Genomic DNA, 24,368 nt, shown 5'->3' with positions numbered 1-24,368 from the left:
CTTGAGTATACCTCAGCTAGTGTTAGTTTTTAGTCCGTCAACTCGACTCGTGTTTTGAGTTCGTGGCTTTGCCTCTGCTTTGTGGGTAACTTAGTTTAACTCGTGTTAGCACGACGCTTTAATTTTATCTCCGGCTGTTAGTCGCTCTTTTGTTTTTCAGCAGTTAGCCTGTTTTTTCCTCGCCTGTTGTTTAGGGTTGAGCGTCCTCTGTTGTGGAATTTATTTTGTGTTTATAAATAAATTTATTATTTTGTACTTGGTTCTACGTGTTCTCTGTTCTGCGCTTGAGCCTCAACACCCTCCGTAACAGGTAATGGTTTTCTGAGGTCGAGACCAAGCTACTGGTCATTCATTTAGTAATTGGATGACAGTAGTTGTGATCTATTCAACTTGGTATTGGAAGTAAGAAGAAATGTAGTTTCAAACCTGTTTCATCATTTTCAAAAGAAATTTTTAATGGTTTAGTTACATGCCAGAGCTGGCACGAAAGTGTATTTGTTGAATAAGCATTCATATGAGTTAAAAAAATTGAAGTAACTATTCTATCACATGACCAAAACACATCACATTGTTACATAACATTACAACACAGTTCATGCTCAGGTCTCCCGGAACAGACAGTGCACATTTTAGAGAGACATACATTAGCAGTGAACCCCCCTGTAGGGAACAAGCTACACTTTCTCATTTGCCAGGGATGTCTTCATGATAACTGGTGTTTTTCTTTACCCCAGTCTACAAAGGTCAGGGCCTGACTCCATGCTTAACACGCCCACAGTCATATTTCCTGGAGCGTGGCGCACCAACAGCTAGCCCACAAGCTAATTAATCCAACCTGCCTTACAACCACCCGTCAAGCACTTCATCAGCGCCGGTCAGTAGCTGCGGTAAAGGGTCAGTGCTTCTCAAGCGGCCAAGTTGCTGAAGCGTGAACAGACCGCGGAGGAACATACAGTCATATAAATACACACTCCTCTGGTTACAAGGCACTTTCTGTCTTCTTACATTGCAGAATATGATATGGTGTTGAAGCCCTTTTCACTTCGCTTTTTCATGTTCCTTTAGCTTTTTTTCCATGATGACATTTAAACTGCAAATGTTTAATTATATTTTTAAATACCAATGAGAATGTTTCAATAAAATATGCTGCTCTAATTCAATGTGTTATTGACTCTGTATTGTTAAAACAATTGGATTAGCATTCATTTGAGGCTTAATGGATGCGGTCTTCACTGATCACTCATGGATCATGTATCCAGATCACGTGCTGTATTGTAGCTCAGCCTCATATGCCAGAGGGGGAATCAATCAAACATTTATGATTAATTGATTAGTTTTCAAATGTGATAAAAAGTTCATGTCCATGATAAATTAAATATGTGGAGCTTGCCGTAGTGTGTGTCTCTCTGAGAAACATTATGTGCAAATAGAAATATGGTGAAATACAAACTGTGAACAGAAGTTTAACAGTCAGTCAAACTTCTTGATTGTTAATAATGCAGCAGCAGCCAATATGACAGAATAGAAGTAGTAAGATTGTCAATGTCTAAATATAAATCGAACTATTCTTCTTTGGTCTAAATATTCAGGAATAAAAGGACCAAATAACTAATAAATAAAGTTGAACTATTTTCCCCAGGTGTCTTTAGATTAAAAAGCCATTAGGCTATTGCAGGCTACATTAGTAGATGCACCATGCTGAGGATCGTCTACCCTGATAAACGAGCCAGTGGATTATTGCAGGTGATACGTTTCTTGTATCTTTATCACTTGTAGTCTCTACCTCACTGTGAAAGCTCTGAGCTCCATAAAGATTTTTTTGAACTTTTGAAAGTTTGAGGATTGTTGCTTGTTTAATTTTTTTTTTTTGATGAAAAACTATTGTTTGATTTAACTTCTGTGTGATTCAAAAGCTATACTGACAGATTGTAAATTGGTTGAGTGTTAAACAAATACTATTAATAGACAATTAACCAACGTTTCAGATGTTTATCTTATGAAGCGAGTCAGTGTGGGGCAATATGAGAAAGGATCCAAATGCAGACAACTCGGCAAAAGGTCATAGTTTAGGTATTTAACAGCAATGCAAGTGTATGCAAGCTTACAGGAGAGAGTCCAAAGTAAAGCAATCGAGTCAAAAGGCAACAAAATATGGAAATAAAAGTGTCCACAGGTAGTTACAGTTTTTATTTGATAAACTGACAGGCAATTACTCAAATTGGTCAGTTAAATACTGAAGAGCATATTTTGGAAAGTAGAAACAGGTGAGGAGGTAGATTTTGGGCAGTTAGGAGAATCTAAGGGCATCTTGCATACATGTAGAAGCCATCAATGAAGGGACCTGGAAAGGCAGAAAGGGGCACAATCAGACTCATTTACAATCACAGATGATGCAAATGCACATCATTTGTTTTCTACTTATAATAACAAACCATTTCTGCTATTGTTCAGTTCTTGCTGCTGCAATATCGAACATTTTGGAGCTGAAACGTCTCAAAGGACTGCTTTATTCTGCTCCTTGTAGTAAATCCAGTAATGACAAGACTGGTTCATGCACGCTGACAAGGCATTATACAGCCCGGGGTACCTGGCCTTCTATATGAAACCATTATGCAGGATTTTTGCCTCCTGCTGAATGCAGGTGGGATACAGGACCTACTTATTACAGCCCAGATGTGCCTGTAATCCATCACTGTCTCCCCTGCCCCCGTCTTACTCTGGAGGATGTCTGGAGCACAGCCCCCAGGTGTGTGTGCGTGTCTGTCTCTGTATGTGTATGCATGCTCGTATGTTTTTTGATTTATTTGGTCTTTTGGTTTTTATTGAGCGTTGTAATCAGTCCCTTTAATTAACATTGGAGAGTAAAATGCTACAGTACATAACTCTTCAAACTGTCTTTACTCTTCCTCTTATTTTTGCCTTTAAGGCAGTGGTTAATAGGATATTATTTAATGACACTAAGGCTCCCTCAGACCTATAATATAATAGCTGTTCATATCCAGCTTCCTCAACTACTTTTTTTTGCCAGGCTTTGTAAAAGGAGGTGAATTATGTATGTATGTGTGAGTTGTAGATGTGAGTAAAACAGGCCTGCCTCTGCTGGGGTGCAGATGGTGTGATGTGGTTGTACACTCATTATTCCTGCAGCTCATTATTTACTCATTATACGTGTCACTCTTCTTCCCCTACGACAAAATTAATGATTTGTTTTGGTTCATGTGTTTGGTTTCTTGTTACCAAAACAAGTCCTTTCTCTGGGCTGGTGTAAATGCTGACCAAACAAATCCATGTATAAATACGATATAAATTGTGATGACCTTGTTAGGTTAAAACCCCAGGAAAAAAAAAAAAAAAAACTGGTTAGTAAATGATATATTTCACTGACAGTTCTGCATCAATACTTTCAGGTTTCACTGTACATGAGAGGATCTTACTTCTTCTATTTTATCGATTTAGTTTCTAAAAGCCTTAATCCTGTCCTCAAATGCCGCTTCGGCTCGAGTGTTGCTGAGGCACAACAGGCAATTAGAGCATCAAGTTAAGACAGCTTTTATAGCCGTTGCAGTCCCTCCACTAAAGGCCCTGTGGAGAGTTGATAGTGAGTAGTGCGGCTGTGTGATGGTTTCTGAGTGTTTGTGTGGCTGCTGCCCCCACACAGTCACCTCACACTGACATAAAGAAACTATTTTCAGCAATCTTTAAGAGTGCATTTACATTGATCTTTGTCCTTATGGCTGAGGTATATATATATAGGCTGAGGTATAAACTTGTATATATATACTGTGTATATATATATATATATATATATATATATATATATATATATATATACGTGTGTGTGTGTAAAGTGACATACGTTTCTGTCCAGTTGGAGGCAGTGTGTCAGATGACCTAGCTTTGTGAGACAACCTGTGTTCTCCAAACACAGAGCAATTAAGACGTTGGTATGGTTCCTCTGTTTGTCTTTGTAGTTTTACATCCACCTTTACTAAGCAAGGCTCTACATACTTCAGTCAAAATCAATACTCAGATGTAGCAATAGATTGCCCACTGCTGTTTCCTACTCTAATGAACAAGCAGCTGAGGTGCAGAGAAGCAGGAATCAATTCCTTCATTTTCCCAGTAAACCCTTTAGTTTGCTGATATTCCAGTGTTATCCTGGGGAGGGCATAAGTTCCCCGTCTGATTACACATCTGTGTAAAAGCTGTAGCTCTGTTGATATAGAATGCTTTTTGTGGTGCTATAACAACACATGTACGCATGCTGTTCCTTCTCAACCCCCTATGACCTGAGCGGTCTCTAGTGTTGCAATAATTGCCCAATCAATACCCTCCATGTCAATTGGATCATGCCAAGAAAGCTGGAAGCAAAAACAAGTAACAGACCCAATCTTGCGTTGCCGCTTCCTCTGAGGCTAATCCGTCTCTGAATCAATACGAACGATGACACCAGATGACAACCGACCCGGCGATATCATCTTTCATCTACAGCCACCAACAGAGCCTCAGTGTATGATATGTTGCTGCTACAGTGGAGTACTGTTACTGCTTCTGCCACAATTCTTCAATGTGTCGAGCTAACAGTAGTGTGTGAGGAGCGAGACCTCTAAGGATCCCTTGTTCATTCTGAAAGCGCTGCGAGCAGCAGATTGGGTCTCTGGTGTAAAGGGTTAAGTGAAACAGTGCTGATGTTGGACAAAGTCCCAGCATCTCCAAAGATACTTGCTCACATTTCATAGAGAGACATTTATATTCCAAAAAGGTAAAAAATAGGCCTCTTTGAAGTAAACGGTGCAAACTGAAGCCCCTGCTTCTTTCTCAGTTACAAAATGACATCATTTCATCTCTGACAGTCGAGTATTACTATTATCATTAGTGGTGACATAACACAGTAATTACCTACGATTAATGTTGTCCAATTTGATTTTAAAAAGACAGAAAGAAATGAAGTCAATAAAAAATCCAAAACTACAAGTTGTATAAAGATGATTCTATATGATGTCATGTCGGTTGAATTACGATGTTGAATATCTTAATGTTTTATCTTAAGGGCTCTTCTAAAAACTCCAAAAATAGATGTAGCTGATGCATTTAATAATACAGTAATCTCCATTAAGGTTGAATAATTTATAGTACTGACGCACATCATTCAGATAATCTATGTGACTTTAGACACTGCGGTTGATTAGTAATCCTGGGATGACTCATTTACTCCTTTGGATGTTTGAAAGTGTTTTGTAAGACCAGACTTCCTTAACCCGATGAATAAACACAGTTAGATATGTGAAATTAAAGACAAAAAACTCCCTAAAAGATTTATGAATGGTTGGCAGACACATATGAACACACCCAGAGTATGTTATAGCCCATTATTGTCTGTGTTTCATAGAATACAGCATGACAGTCATTAAAGGCCTTTTGGGAAAAGATCAAGCCTCTCAGCACATTAAACAATCTTTGATCAGACTAAGGTGCAGAGGGAAGCCCTCACTCACCTTAATCTTAATTTTCTTTCAAAGTCAGCATGTGTAGCAGATCTGGGGGATCAGGGATATCACTAAAAAGGAGGCAATCGAGTGAGGGAAAGAAGTAGAGCTTGGGAGGGAATTTATTTTTTATTGTTTGAAATTACCTTGTCATCCAATGATGCCTCATTTAGCTAAAATTGTACTTGTGTGCATACACTGAAAATACAACCCCAATTGCAAATTGTTAAGTAATCCGGATGACAAAGTGAATCAAATCACTGAAGCCGCTATGCCATTTGCACAGCCTAAGAAAGAGAGAGAGAGATTATTCTTGAATGAGTTGAATGCATAATGGCTCAAAGAGACATTCAATTTGTCATACACAAGTTGCACCACTGACTGGCTGTGTGATGGATAGAGTGATTGACTGCCTTGCTGGTTGGTTGGGCTTGTTGCTTTGCTTTAAGTATCTAAATGAGTTGCACATCTCTGGCATGGATTATTTTCCTACATTAAAGCATTCAAAATTAAATTTAATTAAAACAAGCGTATGGTTAATATATCTGCATCCCGCTCCTTATGGTGTAATAAAATCATGGAATGAAGCAATACACTGTATTAAACGTTTCAGCTGCATTGTGTTAACACATAAATTCATTTCTGCTTGATGCACGTCTTCAGAGGCTTTTGGTATCAGCATATAGAAAAAACTGTACTGGTCTCTTGCTACGAGAAAACATGCCAGTCACACTTCAAGGCAGATCGGATACATTTATTTTTTATTTTTTTAATGCTCTTGCTGCCAAAATGGTAATATTATTTCAAATGAAGTAAAACTTGATTTAATCCAATTGGTGTTATTTACAAAACCAAATAGATATGGGAAAATCTCAATATTTCAGTTTCAAATTGATTGTATGAAAAAGTATTCATTTTATCTTTAATTATTCTCGAGAAATCATTGAAAACAAGCCCTCATTTGCAATGATGTCGAGAGTACAATTAAACAAACAAAAGACAAATACACAGAATATCACATCTGAATAATAAGCAGCAAAGCAGACAATTGAAGTATCACGTAAGTTCTGACAGGTCACGGAGTCACGCTTTAATATTGTGCTAGAATTCGTGTCAGCTGATCTCACTCAAGCCTAATCAGCTGATGGCCAGCTGATCTGCTGAAGCACCCTATTGGCTAAATAGTTCTTACGCCGCCTTATTTAAACTGCTCTAGCCCGCCTACACTTCTCTGCTCCCTCTGCATGCTGCATTTGAAAGTGCATTTGCAACCCACCCCCTCCCCTGCTCCTCCTTTTATGATATCTGACTTAATCGATGTCATGCTTGCATTGATGCTGGCTCTGGGGGTTGCGGCTTATCTCCCTGCCTTATGGCGTTCCTTGCATGCGCGGGAAGGACAGGGATGTGTGCTATTCCTGCCTAATGCCTTCCAACGTAAGCACGTGGAAGGGCAGGGAGATCCCTCAGAGCCATACCGCCAAATATACGTTATTGCGTCAAAGTATTCTCCTTGACAAAGTGGTCCTGACTGAACTACAGTTAATAACATTTACATTCATGAGCACAGTATTGACCTATTGTATAGCCTTAATATCTCATGTTAAGTGACAATTGGATGGTATTACATGTAGTATGTAAATTGAAGAGCACCTGACTGATGTAATGATACAATTTAGGGTTCAAACCTTTCCCCATCATTGGCAGCCATCTTGGTTGTTTACATCTATGCCTCCCCTGTGCTCCTCAGCTACAGTCATTGTAATAAATCCAACCAATATTTTAGAACCTGTTGTGACTGGACCGACTAGGGCCAGGTCAGCTGGAAATCTGTGTGAAAAGGTGTGGCATTGTGCTAGAGAGAATAGAGGATGGGCAAACAGATTCCTCTAGTTTTAGGGATCGTATAGCTAAACAACAAAAAGGATGAAATTTCAATAACAATTCCAACCATTTCAAAAGGTTTAATGGTACCAATTTCTTCGGGTACTTTGTGACGAGGGTCAACCTCATTTATGTTCATGTTTTGTATATTTTATTATTTCTTAATTATGTTGCATTTGTACTTACCTTTGTCTCTGTCTTTGAGATCCTCCTTTTGTCCCGGCCCTGTGTGTCAGCCCCGCCCTGATTACCTGCAACTGTGTCTTGGTGCTCCCTGATTGTCTGTGTATTTAATCCCGGTGTATCCTTCCTCGTGTTGCCATTAGGAAGTGTTTCCCTGAAGTTTCCTAGCTCTAGCATTTTTTTTTATATCTGTATCTTGTGAATGACTTTGGCTTGCCTTTTTGACTCTGCCTTTTGCCTGCTCCTCTGGATTTGTTGCCTGTCTGCCTTCCTGTGTACCAAACCTTTGCCTAAATAAAAAGGCTGTCTTTAGAACGTAACCTTGGAGCTTGTGTCCACTGTCCATTGTTTGTCATTGTGTCGATTTGCCCATATGAACGTATCCATAATATGGTTTATTGATGAGAAATAATAAAATAATCAAATCAAGAAGTTGTTGAGCATTACCAAAATTAACTTTCTTCTCCATCAACGTTGAAGTTGGAAATATAATGGTCTGCGTGTGAGGTGTTCAAATCCATTAATGGCATCTGAGAGGAAATTAGGGGGATGAGTCTTGCAGAGAAGTATGTTATGTTAATGTGAAATGGGAACACCTGCTCAGTTTTATTGACTGGTCATTGCAGGTGGTATGAGTTAGCTATAAAAGTAGCTGGCGGCTGTTAATAGAGCATTACGACAACCCTTATGTAAAGCCACCTGTAGCAACACAAGAGACAAAACCAATAAACAGGTGTCACGTTTTTTCAGTATGTTTCTACTTTCATTTTAAAATGAATTATTTACAAACTGTTATTACCCATACACATATATACCATGGAATGTCTTGGCTGTAAATATTGAAGTCAGCATATTTATGTGTTTATCTTTAAAGGTCACATTATACAAAATTAAAAAACAAAACAAACATTTTCTTCGTTTTTCTAATGCTAATATGTGTCCCCAGTCTGTCTACAAACCCCCCAATTATGAGAAAACTCCATTCTTCACTTGTGTGCTCAAACAAGCCTGTGTGCAGGGTTCCCAGTAACAGTCTGGTTCAGTAAGATACTGGATGAATAGCCTGTGCAGCACGCACAAACATGAGACACTCAGAGTTTGCTCAACTATACCATCTGGTTGGAAAGAATCATTATGAATTCATTGCATTATAAGTTGTTTTAATTTAAACAGGTGTATTATAGGGCCATCCATTCATCTCAAAGAATTTAATAGATGCTGGGTTGTCCTTCTTTTAAGCCATGCCCTCCAGGTCTTCCGATGGAATACCTTGAGGTGTTCCCATGCCAGGTAAGATACCGATAATCCTCCGTTGAGTTCTTGTGAAATATCTTCATATCTCATGGCATGGCAAGGTTATTTATATAGTGCTGTTCAGACACAAGGCAATTCACAGTGCTTTACAGACATGCAGTAAAAACAGAAACACACAAAGCTTTAGGAAAGAGTGCAACAGAAATTAAGAAAACAGTGCAAAAGAAAGACATCATTAAAAGACATAAGAATGTAAAAGTACTCATGGAGGCATCCAGAAGCCCTCCTGATCAGAATGCTTGCCTGAAGCCTTTTACTTTCCTTCTCACAATGTGAAAGAGCTCTTTGCCCTTTCCTCTGAGGGTGAGCCAGACACTATGAAGAAGGACAGTTTTGGCAACCAGTGTCATTTTGAAATGGGAGGTCATGACCACAGGCACAGTAGGTGATTAAACAAAGTGGTCTGTGTTAAAGGAGACACACTTTCCACAGTAGGCTTTTTTTACCTCACGCACGTCCATTTTGTACTTATGATGTACTCTCGCATGTGTATTTCTGACCAGAACAGAGATACAAAAAGACCAAAAAAACATCAGGAGGACCATTAGGCTAAAGGACCATTTGTTTGAAGCAGACAGTGTTGTGCCTCCACTTCCAGCAACAACTATCTCCCTCCAAACCCATCCTATTTATTCATTAAAACTTTCAATAACTCATGATGATGGAACATAATGGCAAACTGCACGAGCCCCATTAAAGCAATGTCTGTAAGGAATTTAAGGGACATTAATATGCAGCTAATTATTAATAATTAAGGTCAACCAGCTCCTTGCTTGCAGGCTGATTCACAAATCATCACAGGCCCAGATTCAGTGTGATAATAGTTAATCTGAGGAACAGTATATGTTTCTGGTTAATTATGGGCCCATCCCGTCCTCATAAGTGGGCCCACGGGGAGTATGTTTCAAAATCAAGTTCATGTTTTAACAAGCAAAACTTTGAATCTGTGAAGCTCATAACTGTGCGATTCCTATTATTAGTTGTTCCTACATTTAAGTGGCAGCTGACCAAGTCCAGTTGATAGGAACTATCACACTTACTCTCTCAGCCCAAGTCCACACACACACACACACACACACACACACACTCAGCCACACAAACATGGGTACAGCAACAGACACAGAGAAATGGGAAAGCAAAACAACTCGCTGAAGCCGCATAGTCTTGTTAGGCAAACACACACAACGACCAGTGGATACATCCACTTGTCTGCTCTCAGTCTATGTCAACACTCAATGAGCCTTAATCAAACTCAAACAGTGGTAAGCCCCTTGACACCCTCTCATCCTCAGACGAAGAGGATGACAGACATTAAAATCCAATTTATTGCATAACTGTTTTTTGTTCTTGTCAATTCTCTTTTATTCTCTCTTCAAACAAAAACAACTGTCATCAATCATCCATATCATCATGTGATTTTATGAAAAAGCTCTGATATATGAGGTTAGTATAGAATAATTGCATTAACAAGGTGATAAGAAGTGGGATACACTTTTGTTTGTAGCCTGAAAGGATGGTGAAATAAACATTACACCTGAGGTGACAGAAACACGAAGACTGAGAAAATAGACGGGCCCTAGTATGTGTAAAAAGAGGTAGGCACCTAATGGATAAGAAGCAAAAAAAAAAAAAAAAAAGGAGTTCTGGGACAAGGTGGGAAAGGGGAAGGGAAAGGAGGGAAAGGTGACAGACTCTGAAATGATGACCACCCATGCGCTCCTCTAATTTGAGGCACAAATGGGTCTGCCTTTTATTCCGGCAATGCTCACACCATCCATAAAACCCTGTCAAACAGAAGGGGCTACCTCATTTATGCTGCACTCAAGCACACACATGCACACATGCAAACAGGTACAGGGAGCAAGCTCATTTCTGCTTGTGTTTATTACCATTATCACCAGATGAGAGAAAGCGAGCAAGAGCCAGGCTGCATTTCGCCCCTTGACGCCCATCATCATCGTCTGAGTCTCAGGTGTTTATCGAGCTGTCACTTTGCAGGAGGCCCAGCAGGCACCAAACACTTCTCCCCTTATCTTCCCCTCCCTTTTACTCACCCTATCTGTTGCACTTCTTTGTATCACTGTCTGCAGTTGCTTTTCTCGTGTCATTTCACTCGTTTCTTTATACAGTATGTGTGAGACTTATATCCTGCTGCCTCCTTTTTTTCTCATGTCCTCCTTTCTTTAACTTATTTTTTTGTCTTTGTGTGTTTTGTGGTGACAACAACCTTCTTGCTCTGCTGAAATCTGTGTTGACAGATCTGTCTATTTACAAGACTTACTCAGGTGTTTTCAAATGGGAATCAGTGCTGTTTAAGCTTTAATGATCCCATAAAATGTTTTTTTTCCTGTGGTTCAATCACTCCCCCATGCATTTTTATCACTCAGGTAAAACATCATGGGCCTAATTTAAGTGCTCAGCTTATCAAAATTCAGCTACTAGGCTATTTTTGCGCCCATCATTTTGAAAGGCAATTACTGTGTGTGATAATTACGTTAATGGACAATTAAAAGCCACTAACTTTATCATGGTATAATTGGGGATCGACTAAGCTTTGTGCATTGGCAGCTATGAGGGGAAAAGCTCGTGCTTGAGGCGATAAACTGTGGCTTCACTTTATTTGAAACTGTGCTTCAAAGGGTTTCACTGTTTTAAGTTACTGATTTATACACAAAGAAATATGAAGAAAAATATATCACAAAAAGTTATTGACTTTCTTAAGTCAGTTTGTATCAACTATCTCTCTCTCTGTTGTTATGGGGGGAAAAAACACAGACAATGTTGCATAAGAGCTTAAGATCATACAATTTTATTTCAAATCTATGTTATGTTGTCAGCTGATGTGCAAAGAGCCACAGAGTACATTCTCCATTTCATCATCAGGAATTTATCCTTAGTTGGATGGTGGCCTTAGCCATGAAAAGTATGTCTCTCATCTGTATCATGTTGTTTTTTTCTCTGTCAAAGGGAATTCACATTAAGTTAGCAAACCATCCTTGAAGCATTCAATGATGTTCATACATGACATTAATTCCCTTGACCTGTGAATAACCAATCAAAAGTCTGCCAGCCCTGCAAAACAAATTTAGATACCTCTATTCATTTGCAATGTATTTGTTAATACCAGGTTTGAATGCAAATACCCTTAAACGTGTCTCCACGCAGAACACATTTAAATAAAGGGTGGAAATGGCTAACAAACTGGCGATGGAAGGCGAACATGTATTTCTGAATCCAAGCTATTGATTTAACCCGTTTTGGCTTCACAATTCTAGATGTACTTTTTGAAAACAAAGTCTTACACTGATCCTCATTTCTCTTAACAATGGGATAATTTGAGTAGGGAGAATCAAAGGTTTTTGGTTTGGATGTGTTTGATAAGTATACATGAGAGCACCAAATGCATGATGGTAGAAATAAGTCCTTTCTTCTTGGTCCATGCTTTCATGTCCGCTTTTTATATCTCCCCTGCACCCCCCTTCCAACTTTTTTTTTTTTAATCAATCCAATTTCCTTCAATTCTTCCAGTATCAATCACCTTTTCTCAAGTCATCAAACTACCTTGTCCACCATTTTAATTTCAAAGCTTCAACTTCTCTTTCCTCGTTTTATCATCACATCCCCCCTTCATTTATTTGAGTTGATGTTAATATTCTGTTGTTTCTCCTCCTTACTTTCATTTCCTATCCTTCACTCATTTCTCCTCAATCATTGTTTTATTCATGTCCCACACAGGTTCTTATCATCTGTTTTACCCCGTATATATCCTGCAAACTCTCTCTCTTCCTCTAATCCTTTTCTTTTACTTCTCACTGTCTCCATCTGTTCTCCTTCCTTGTTTCCTTTCTTCCTACCATCTCCTTGGGTCCCAAAGAGCTCATGTGGGGAAGAAGTATTTGCTGCCAGTGTCTCTCTTTTGCTTGTCCTACACTCTCACAGTCGTTGGCATTTCACTATCTTCTCACCCTCTTCCAATCTCTGTCCCCCTTCCTCTGTCCCTCCCTAAACTATCCTCTCCCCCTCCCTCTGCTTCTCATCCACTCTCCTTCCCTCTTCGTTCCTGTACTCCCATGGGTGCAGGTGGTAGAAGATGACTCTTCGCTTTGATTGCTGCATGGCTGCAGGCATTCCCGGGGCAGAGAAACTGTGGAGCTTCAGTCTGCTGGATGTAGCGGTAAATAATCCCGACTGGGGAAAGAGGAACAGAGAGACACTCTGGAGGGGAAGAAGGAAGGAAGGGAGTGCATGTGTGTGTATGGGTGGGAACTGACTGTGTGTGTGTGTGTGTGTGTGTGTGTGTGTGTGTGTGTGTGTGTGTGTGTGTGTGTTGATCGGGATTTTGGGCATGGAGGAAAGAGTGATAGTCTTCTTCTTGGATAAGAGAATGAGCATTTTTTGGCTGTATTTTTGTGATCATGAATGAACATAATCCTTCAACAATTATACAACTAATGCATGCATTACCAGTGATATTATGTAATTAACTCCATTATTTACGTGACTTGACTTTTATTTGCTTTGACTTTAATGATAATGGTTGCCCAAAGCATACAAGTGAGTATTATTATCTATGACACACTTCAAACCTTTTGCTCATACACAAGCTGGATATAAGCTTCAAAATGCTAATGACTTTTCTTCAAACTGTGACATTGTCGTGCTGATTTACATTCATGCCGCTGCTGTTAGAGACCTGCAAACAAATGTTTTATTCATCACTTACTCACCAGCAAAGTCATCTTTACGCTAATCAAATGGCAGAAGATGAGTGTTAAAGGTGAGCAAAATTCTATTAGATTAATATTAATGAATAATATTCACAAGCCTACCTGTTGCTTTTTTTTTCAAGCTTTGTTTTTATTTTATTTTTTAAAACATTGAAATACAATGTTCTGAGTTTTAAAGCATCAATTAATATCCTTGCATTTGTGGGGTTAACGTTGATGGTCTTCATTTAGAATGAGTATCATATGTTAAGAATATTTGATCATCAAGTATGTGTTTACAGAATTAAAGCAATAGGTCACATAAATGACACAATCTGCTAACAGAACGATAGTCATTACACTGACATCCAGTTCTTCTTAAAGACCTTTTATGGTATAACCTTGAGTGACACAACAAGTGAGTCTTGAGACAAATACATTCAAGGTATGCATGCACAAAGTCACACTTTTTTTACAATGGTTTTTACCTCCATCTGCCATTATGACCAGTTTCTGCTAAATTATGAAAAGGTTTAAGGCACGTCTCTTTTGACTTCCATTTCATACCAAGATACTACAATTACTTTTTATACAGTGCCATACCCCTTCCCCTAATAGAAACCTTGACAAAACAAGTACAGCAGTTTACCTAACAGTTACCGTGTCACATTTTCCTGTAATAGAGGATGACCTTGGAAACAAGAAACTTTCTTTTTTTCTTACAAAGCTTGTGAGTGTGAAGAGGACTCGGACGAATGAGTCTTTAATTCTCTACTCCAGCCTGCAGGGGCACTAGGGAGCAGAAACTTAAACATTCACACACGTGGAAGTCTACTCTTTGCAAAATGTATTTCATAATCTCCTGAGGGGTCAGTACATGGTTTTTACACAATTTAATGATAACAAACAAGAAACCTTAAAAAAGTCCCCTTTTGGCTTGCTTTTTGGTATGTCTCACATTTCAGAATCCATAAGAAGGACCATGTGCATCATTGTGTTTTTAGTTATACACAACAGGATGGAGCAGTAAACACTTTACATTGGCTTAAATGTCAGTGGAAGACAATCTTGTGGGCGATGATAACAACAGCTCACTCTACACTTCTGCCACTCAATCAGTAAAAGAAGGAGCAAATGGATTTTCAAGAGAGGAAACAAATCGCTAGCTCAATCTTCCTTAGAATTTGCTGAAGCTGTTAAGGTGAAAAAGGAGTTGGCTCTCAAACTTTGTTTTGGCACTTGAAAGGATTTAACATTTTTAAGGGCCAGAGGCAACCATCAGGAAATTTAAGGACAAGTATCATGTTGTGTAAATGGAAAGGAAGGGAGCTTGCTGTTTTGCTTTATTAAGTGGGTGAATTATGTGGCCGTTGAACGACAGTTGACAGCAGGGTCTCTTAAAAACCTACAAGGAAAGTGGCATGCCAAACCCATCAGGTTTCAAACTTGCTTTGTTTTTGAAGTCTGAAGAGCAAAAAAGTATTGAAAAGATTTTTCAAGGCTGAAATGGTTCCTCTTATAAGTTGAAAAACGGCCCATAAAAATTTGTGAAAAATGCTTGAGTATTGAGATGGATCTCCATGAACCTAAATTTATTCTTTGTGTCTTTGGGGTAGGTGAATGGGAATAACTTCATGTAAAAAAAAAAAAAAAAAAATCATGTTTTTGGTCTTTTTTTTTCAGATTTTTTTTTTCACTGCAATGTTGAGATGAATACAGCATAAATCTATCCTAGCTTTGGTTTTCAATGTAAAGTTAACACAGTTGCAATTGCTGACTACCAACACTTTATAAATTGATAGAAAATCTTAGCACACTTGTTTGGACTTTAATGTCCAGCTGGGAATTTTGTTTAACACGCCACGATAAAGTAGACCGTTAAATCAACCAGCCTATCTATTAATCACATTTTTTATCTTCTCAATATCCATACCATTATCAGCCCCAAAAAGCTGATATTGGTTGGGCCCTGCTATAAACTGCAGTGAGCTGTTACTTCAGCAAAGTAAAATGTCGACAAACTATTGACATTTGAAGGAGTTACTTTGCAAACTGGAACCACACTGCTTCAAATATTCGTATTTGTATGAAAGTGGTCAGGTGAAGAACAAGAAGTAGGTCTTTGTGATCTTTGATTCTACACAATGTGAAGGTGACTCATCCACATTTTTTCTGTTCTGGTTAAAGTGGCCATTTGATGGAGCTTTTGCACTTAATGGAAATGTCATACTGTGTAAGGGCAGGTTGATGGAGTCCTGAAATGACCTTTTGGTTCTTCTAAGTAGTGTGAAGGGCACATATCAAGTAAACATTTCAAGGCATATCATTCCGTGCCTACCCAGCTGCAGCATTTTCGTAAGAATTATAGTTTCAACTACAGAGATGGTCAGAAATGTATTCAGACTTTTTTTTTTCGATTCGATTTGATTCGATGAAAAACTGATGTTGTAATGTCATATGGTTAAAAGCTACTTTATCACTGCTTTTTTTATACCTAAAAAATCTCAAATATATGACTTTCAAAGACAATAAGGACATCAAAAAGCAATGTAGCTGGAACAAGACTTTTTTTATGCAGATATGTTTAAAAAACAAACTAATGTAAATGGCAGCTGTGGCTAAGTGGGAGAGTCATTGTCGCTCAACTGGAACATGTCCGATGTGTCCTCGGGCAAGACCCTGATGGTCTTACTTCACCTCTACCTTCAGTGTGTGAAAGGGTATGAATGGGTAGGTGTGACCTGCAGTCTAAAAGCGCTTTGAGTAGTCAGAAAACTAGAAAAGCACTATAGGCCTACAGGCTCAAGTCTATTTGCCATTTAAACAGATTCCATGATTAATTGTCAATCTTTTTATCTTCATTGTGTGTTGATAAATTAATCACATTAATTAGACTTATGGCTAAACATCAGAGAAGGCAGTCTACTGAATTATTTTGGCTTTTGTTTTTGCAAAAAGCAATATTCCTGATCGCTTACAGACGAAAAAGAACGGGGGAGAGTCAGAGATGAAATCTTATTAAATTAGAACAAAACAATAATTCCACAATGCTTCTTGTTTAAAGAAGAGGAAAAGTGTCAGTTTTATTATTAGTATTGATTTTTAGACCTTGATGTCTTGAGTGTCTTCTGGCAGTGATAGCACTACACAACATCCTTTTTTTCTCCTGACCACAACGGAAATCTCGGAGCCACAAATGGAAGGAAGGGTCATCAGATGAGACGTAGTTGCTGTCTCATCAGCTCACATGAACATCAACTGTGCTATGTCAGAGGCAGAAAAGGTCACTGGAAACAGCACCAGGGGCTTTTCTGTGCAACACATTCACTCCAACCTTTGTTACACCTCTCTGCTATCTTTTGATTTTGACTTAGAAAAACCTTCAGCCATCTGTCTATTACCCACTCACCCCCGGATCTCCCCGGGCAGGTTTTTTTGATCCTTAGACAGTGACAATTCTCCCCTCTCCAATAGTTCATTATTGAGAGCATTCGTACCCTGTAGGATTTTTCTTCAACTAGAATTTTCTATTTGATCTTCTCATTGACATGTATAAACAATATGAATAGAAACACACTACCGTAAATTCCGGACTATAAGCCGCTACTTTTTTCTCACACTTCGAGCACTGCGGCTTCTACTCCGGTGCGGCTAATGCATGGATTTTTTTATGGGGGACAATGAGCTTCTGCCGCAAAAACATTTGACTTCGTCACGTCGGATCTTAATATCAGTCATTTTGCGCTTCATGCACGCACCCTCATGATGGAAAACACACGGAGAAATACATATGATGCAGCTTTCAAGTTAAAGGCGATCGACCTGGCTGTCAAAGAAGCTAACAGAGCTGCTGCACGTTAAGATGACACTGACAGCGACAACAGAGACTGAGGAAGTGAGTAATGAAGTCATTCTGAGGCAGTGAATGGATGGACTTTTTCTTGTGAAATATATTACGGTCATCTTTTTCATCAGCCGTGTTACAGACACCGTCGGCTAGGCTTCGTATTGTAACGGTTCATGTTGTAAAGTCAGTAGTTGATAATGTGTTCATAATTCCGATTATGTGGAGAGTCAGTGAATGCACCAGCGAGAACGTGTTGAGTGGCTGTATGAGAGAACGCTGGGGAGAGAGTTGGATTGTTACGGCAAGTTATGGTTTTGTTCTCTGCTGTAAACGGCGTGGTCACGGCCGACAGTGATCGGGTTATTAAAAGTTATTATTTGAACGCTCTCGTCGTCCTTTAACGTCCGTACGGACGCTACAGTATTTGCGGATGTTACCGGTAGCCTACGTCTGTGTAAATAGCTCTTGTTATAGCGTGGACACCTGCGGCTTATAATCAAGTGCGGCTTATATATGTACAAATACATTTATTTACTTATTTTTAGCCGGTGCGGCTTATATCCAGGTGCGCTCAATAGTACGGAATTTACGGTAATCAATTAATGGAATCAATTTGCAGTACATTTTTTTTGAAGGATGCTTGTATATAATGTTAAAACATCATAAGCAATGCATCCCCTCAAGGCCTGTATTCAATGTTAATACAAATGTATTTTTGTATATATTTTTAACTATTATTCTTTATTAACACCAAAAAGAGACATGACTGAGACTCACTCACTAAGACTTGAGACCGGACTTGTACTCGTCCTATAGACTCATCCCATCTGTCAAAATACACGACTGACCTCCTCATTAACTACGAACCTTCCAGACCCCTCAGGTCGTCAGGTACAGGTCTGCTGTCTGTCCCCAGAGTCAGAACTAAACATGGTGCTATGCTCCTTATATCTGGAACAAACAAAATCCAGGTTAAAGACTCACCTGTTTACAGCTGCCTTTAACTAAACTATTTTAATAAAGATTTTAATCCTTCACTCTGCACAGTAACTTTGAATTATTGTTATATTCTTACTTCAATAAATTTTGTTTGAATTATTTTTACTTGAAAATATTTTAGGCTTTAATAATTTCTAAATTTTCTATTTTAATGTTTCTTTTCTTTCCTGTCAGATGGTGTCTTGTGTGAAACACTTTGAATTGCCTCGTTGTTGAAATGACTATTTAATTGAAACATAATCAATGTAGGAAACCACTTAGTTACAAATAATTATTGAATGTAATTAGTGAGAAATGCTAATTTTGAAATGTAAGATTAGATTTGATATTTTTAGGTATAAATGTGGTTCAGATCAGATTCGGTTTTACTATATTTTTGTTCATTGCACTCAAATGCAAAGTCATCGTTAAGTTAGATCTCTTACTTTTAACCGTGTAATCTGAAACTTTTTTTTTTTTCAGTTTCAGATTACATATTAAGCAATACTACAGTTCTGTTGGGCAGTGGGCCCATCAGAGAATAAACCTTCATAGAGGCAAATAAGGTGGTGAACAAACACATCTGGAATGGCCTACATAAACCCAACAATGGACATCATGTTCCTCACACCTTCACACCGCCTGGGACACTATGTATCTCCTGCAGAGTTTCTCCCCATCAGGGGGCAAGGTACCATAGTGATGAGGGAAAATGGGAAGGATGCTCCATCTGAAGTGTTTATCTGATGGTCAAGTACCATTTGGACCAGAAAAGACTAATTTACTAGATGTCATGATTACGTCACAGCATTTATAAGTGCGTCCGGATGGCAGAAAAACAGCAGATCCCAGTATCTCAGGGAAAAAAATAATCTTTGTGCCATGGGATGTCAGAACAGGAATGTGAAAAACACATTACCTGCTTTATACTGTCCTTTAAGAAGCCCTTACAAACAAAACACATGCAATTCAATTGAATTCAAAAAACTTTAGTTGTCCCCGGGGGCAATTCAAGAGCGCACAGCGCAGCAAATGAACAACAGTGCAGCTTTATTAAAAGTTTAACGAAAGATTAAGTGTCAACAAGAAATAAAGTGTCAGCTAAAGAACATTTAGTTCTCTTGTATAGCTGTGTTTTAAAACTTTGCAGCTAACTAGGTACTAGGCAGTACATTGATCCTTAATAGAAGAAAACATCTGACAAATCTCTGTATTCAATTGCCATAGAACATATCAAAACTCAGCCCCTCACTCACCCTCCGAGACGCTTAGAAACCCATCCACGCTTTTGTCTCCTCCAGGCTTGACTATTGCAACGCACTTCTCATCGGGATCCCTGGCAAGAACATACAAAAACTCCAGTACATCCAGAACAGAGCTGCCAGGATCTTGATGAGAGTGCGGAAACACGAGCACATGATACCCATCCTGCACTTCACTTGCTTCCCGTCTCACCCAGGATCGAATATAAAATCTTACTACTCACTCATCAATGCATACACAGAACTGCCCCTTCATACCTTAAAGAACTGCTCACCCCACAAACCAGCACAAGACACCTCAGATCTGCCGCTACCAACTGCCTCCAAACCCCCAGGACTAAGCTCTGCACGATGGGGGACAGAGCCTTCTCCTCTGTTGCCCCACAGCTTTGGAACGGTCTTCCTGGCCATTTGAGGGCCCCACAGACAGTGGACTCCTTCAAAAAGGAACTGAAAACATTACTTTTTACAAAAGCCTTTTCTTAAAAAAACCCAAAAAACACTGCTTTTGTTTTAATGGTACTTGTAGCACTTTGAGATTTTCTTTTAAATGCAAGGTGCGTTACAAATAAAATGTATTAATTGTTATTATTATTATTATTATTATTATTATTGTTATAGACTCTGCTAGAGTCTCCTGCTTCTCCTAAACTCCTTCCTCCTCCTCCATCACCCCCTGTGCTCACTCTCCAGTCAGTACATGTCAACTTTTCTCTCCAGTAGACAGTCTCCAACCACTGGCACCTTTCCTGTATGGTCTCTCAGCCAATCAGCTGCGAGCATGCTCATTCTGCCACACACCTGATTCTTGTCTGCTCAATTACTCCTCAGTACATACCAGTTAGTTTTCCTTTGTTTTTTGCCAGATTGTAGTTTGTGCTCCTGCCTGCTTCATTCCCACCTGATTGTACGTACTGCCTTTTGAATTTTTGACCTTTGCTTGCTTACCTGTTTTGAGTTTTTGTTTCTGTACTTATTATGATTTTTGGTTTTGGTCTCTGGAATCAGCAATCATAAAGTGCAGACTGCCTGTTAATCAGTCCATTCATCTATTTGTATTTTTCTTGGTCTAAACAAATTGCATTTGAGAGTATTAGTTTGACAAACCACTTTATGGCCAGCCTATTCTGACCCTCAGGTATCCCAAGTCATACGTGCATTTTTCCAGGTAACCACCAGCCAGATGGGCTACAATTAGCTTGTGCAGCTGTGGAGTGCATGTACACTCTCTTATCTTTGAAGGTGTGAAAATGAATGTTAGCTATAGTAAACTAGATTACCTTTCGACTTCCCATTGGAAAAAAAAACGTTTTTTTCGTTATATGGTTCCAGGACTTGTAACACAATAATGTTATTCACTATTAGTTGGTAACTTCTTCTCCTCGGTGAAACTGCAAAGGAGGCTTCATAAATAAACCTCAAGTCCAACTAGTTTCTGAGCGATTCAGAGACGCTTGATAAATATGCATCCATTCTTATTGCATGTGCATATTCAAATACATCTCTGCATACTCTCTGCCTTTGCTGGGTCAGGTTCTGACCGTAGGGTTTTTCCACCTTAATATGTGAAAAGAATAAATTTCCCATGTGCATAAGTCTACTCATAAACCATATCCCTCAATCTGGAAACCAAGTCACAACTTTCAGAAAGTACACCCACCTCTGTCTTATGATAAAACATTCCCATGTTGAAACAACTTGCTCTCTTGGTCCTTATTCTTGCTACTCTGTATCCAGTAGCTGCTCTCTCCTCCACTGCTGTCAGAAGCCATTTTCCCCATTGGGACTATTAATGTGTGAATATTATTTTCTTGGCTTCTGTTCAGCTCTTCTGCTCCACCTGATCAAGATACGTGCAAACAGTGGTTTACAGGCAACCATGAAGGCACACCATTTATCATTCCTAAAGCAGCGCTAATTTTTGGTAGATGTGATCCATGCTATACATTTGCTGCACTGTAATATAATGTGGAAATTACTTACATGTTTATATTGTATGCACTGGAATATTATAATGTATTGTACTGACTGTTAAATATCATAAAATGACTCCCCGCATGTCATGAGTCTTCTTAATCTTCTTAATTTTACAATAGAACTCAATAGCAAAGGGATACATGTAAACACACATTGGGAAGTTTATTGATCAATTGGAACTTTATCAAACTGGTAACTATATAATGTTATTATATTCTTCAGAACACTTATCATAAGTAAGCCTACATGCCTTCTTTTTCTTGTAATCATCAATGACACTATAATGATGTTCCTCCATATTTAGATACAATTTGAAACATATGGAAATGCTTGTATACTCTAAACCAATCTCCTTGATGGCAGGTCCCTTTCTGTTCCGTGTAAAAAAAAAAATTCTGTCAAACAGTTTGTCCTGGAACAAGCCACTGAGGAGCAAGAAACTTGATGATGTTCGATTTTTACTTTCTATTACAACCAACTCGCCGTCATAACAACCACTCAGACTCCGACTGGGACACAGACCACGACATAAAATTACATAAAAACTGGCCCAGGAGGTACCGTGAATCTAAAATGGAGTTTTTACGGTGTAATGTGGCTTTATTGTCGTGAGCTGCCATTAATTTTCATTGCCAACAACCATTTGAAGCCACTTTAGCTTTCAAATTTTACATGCCAGTGGCCTGGGTGTGTTGGGTGAGCAGGTTGTGTATAAGTCATGAGAGATTTGACCATTTTAAGCCTTTCAGTCATAATTCAGACTGTTCACATGCTCTTGCTCTGGTGAACCGTTAATAGGAGATTAAACAAATCATTTGAAAGAAATAGTCATGCCATCTAAGAGTGTTCTCACAATCAAAATGAAAGTCTAGTCGAGCTTGAGAATCTGCATTTTAAGAAAATTAACTAACACAGATTTGATTCTTTTCTGAAATTAAGTCAAACTTTCATTTACATCTTAGTACAAAGGAAGACGTTCCCCAGTGGAGCCCACAGCAGAGGGAGAACGTTTTACGAGGCCGCAGCGAGCTGTAGAACTGCTTTATTAGCTAGCAGTGCTCTTTTGTTGGCAGGTGCTCAGCCATGTTTTTAATGCCATTGCTCTCCACCTTCTGCTCCTCCTCCACCATTCCTCGTCATTCTGGCAAACACTTCATCACCAAGGACACTGTGAAGTCCCTATTACTTACCTCCACGAATGCACACAAACATGCACAAGATGCTTGGTGATACATGTTGACCTTCAACAATCAGAAATGAGTTGCCTGGCTCTGACAAAATCTGACTTCTAGAATCTCTTAAAGAAAAAAATATAAATGTCAGAAAGCTGTTACATCTAATTGGTGTTGTGTGTGTTTGATCAGCTCTAAGACCAAAGAATAAACATGACTTTTTATGTATTATGCAAGACTGTGAGCACTAGTATTTCACAGAAGAACGGTTGACACCAGGTGCCTGTACTTACTCTGTAAGTCTGTACTCTTTTCAGCTGATTTCACTTGAATGGACCTTTAGCTCAAAAGTCCATAATCAATGTCTGTAATTGGACAAGATCACAAGACTCTTGCAAAGATTGTGGCAAAAAAAGATTAGACAACATTATAACTTTTCTTATACACCTGGACCAAGTGGGTTTCATCTGTTCACAGAGCTTTTGGACAACATAAGGTGCTTGTGGAGTACCAAAGTTGAAAACTTCCCTATCTCACTAGATGCTGAGAAGGCATCCGATCAGTACTCTGGAAGCCTTCAGATTTGTTGAGGGATTCATCTCCTGGGTTAGATTATTATATACAAACCCATGGACAGCAGTCATGACGCTATCAGAATATCAGCACAATTTGACTTCCAGAGAGGAACATGGCTGGGGTGTTCCTTGTCCACCCTCCTATTTGCGCTTATACTAGAACCCCTGGCACAAGCTATTCGTGTCCCCTCTTTCCAGGTCTTCAGATCAGCCAAGTGTTCAACAAGTTAATGCTATATGCTGATGATATTTTACTGTTTGTTACACAGCCTCTATGCCTGCACTCTTAAGGCTGGTTCACACGGTAGGATTTTAAAATTGTCGGCCGATAGAGACCACACTCGGCGATAAATAATCAGAGGTTTTACAGTTTTAGTCTTACAGTGTGTGGTGTGCGGCGACACGGCAACATCAACACACCACACACAAACCGATTTCACTCGCGAACATCTTCCGATCAGACAGGAAATCTCGCAAAACCTCTCGATATCAAACGTGATTCCAGAGTCAACAAACGGACGAAGAGGATGCAAAGCACATTTTAAAAAGAGGCGTTGGTCAAAGGAGTAAAGACTATGGGAGCATGAACTGTACTTGCTACATGTTGATAAGGAGGTGAGTTGTTGTCGTTTTGCTGCCGGTGTTTCCTCGCCAGTACGTCACCTCGCTTCCTGATTGGCTACACAGTCAACTGGTGTTTGTTTTCCCCTCGGGGGACACCACACATGATGAGAAATCGGGCCAAAGCAATCCAACATGTTGAATATCCCCGATTTGAGATCGGAGTGGTCCCGACATTCTTCCGACCAGACGAGAGTAGTCTTTACACAGCACACATGGCAGGATTATTTTAAGATTATATATATATATATATATATATATATATATATATATATATATATATATATAATATAAGATTATTTTATGATGATCGGGGCGTTTTTAGGATTATCGGAAGGGGAGAATCGGGGCCATAATCGGCGT

This window comes from Symphodus melops, assembly GCF_947650265.1.
Source record: "Symphodus melops genome assembly, chromosome: 3".
Classification (NCBI taxonomy): Eukaryota; Metazoa; Chordata; class Actinopteri; order Labriformes; family Labridae; genus Symphodus; species Symphodus melops.
The sequence above is the reverse complement of the archived record's forward strand: the minus strand, read 5'-3'. Positions refer to the sequence as shown.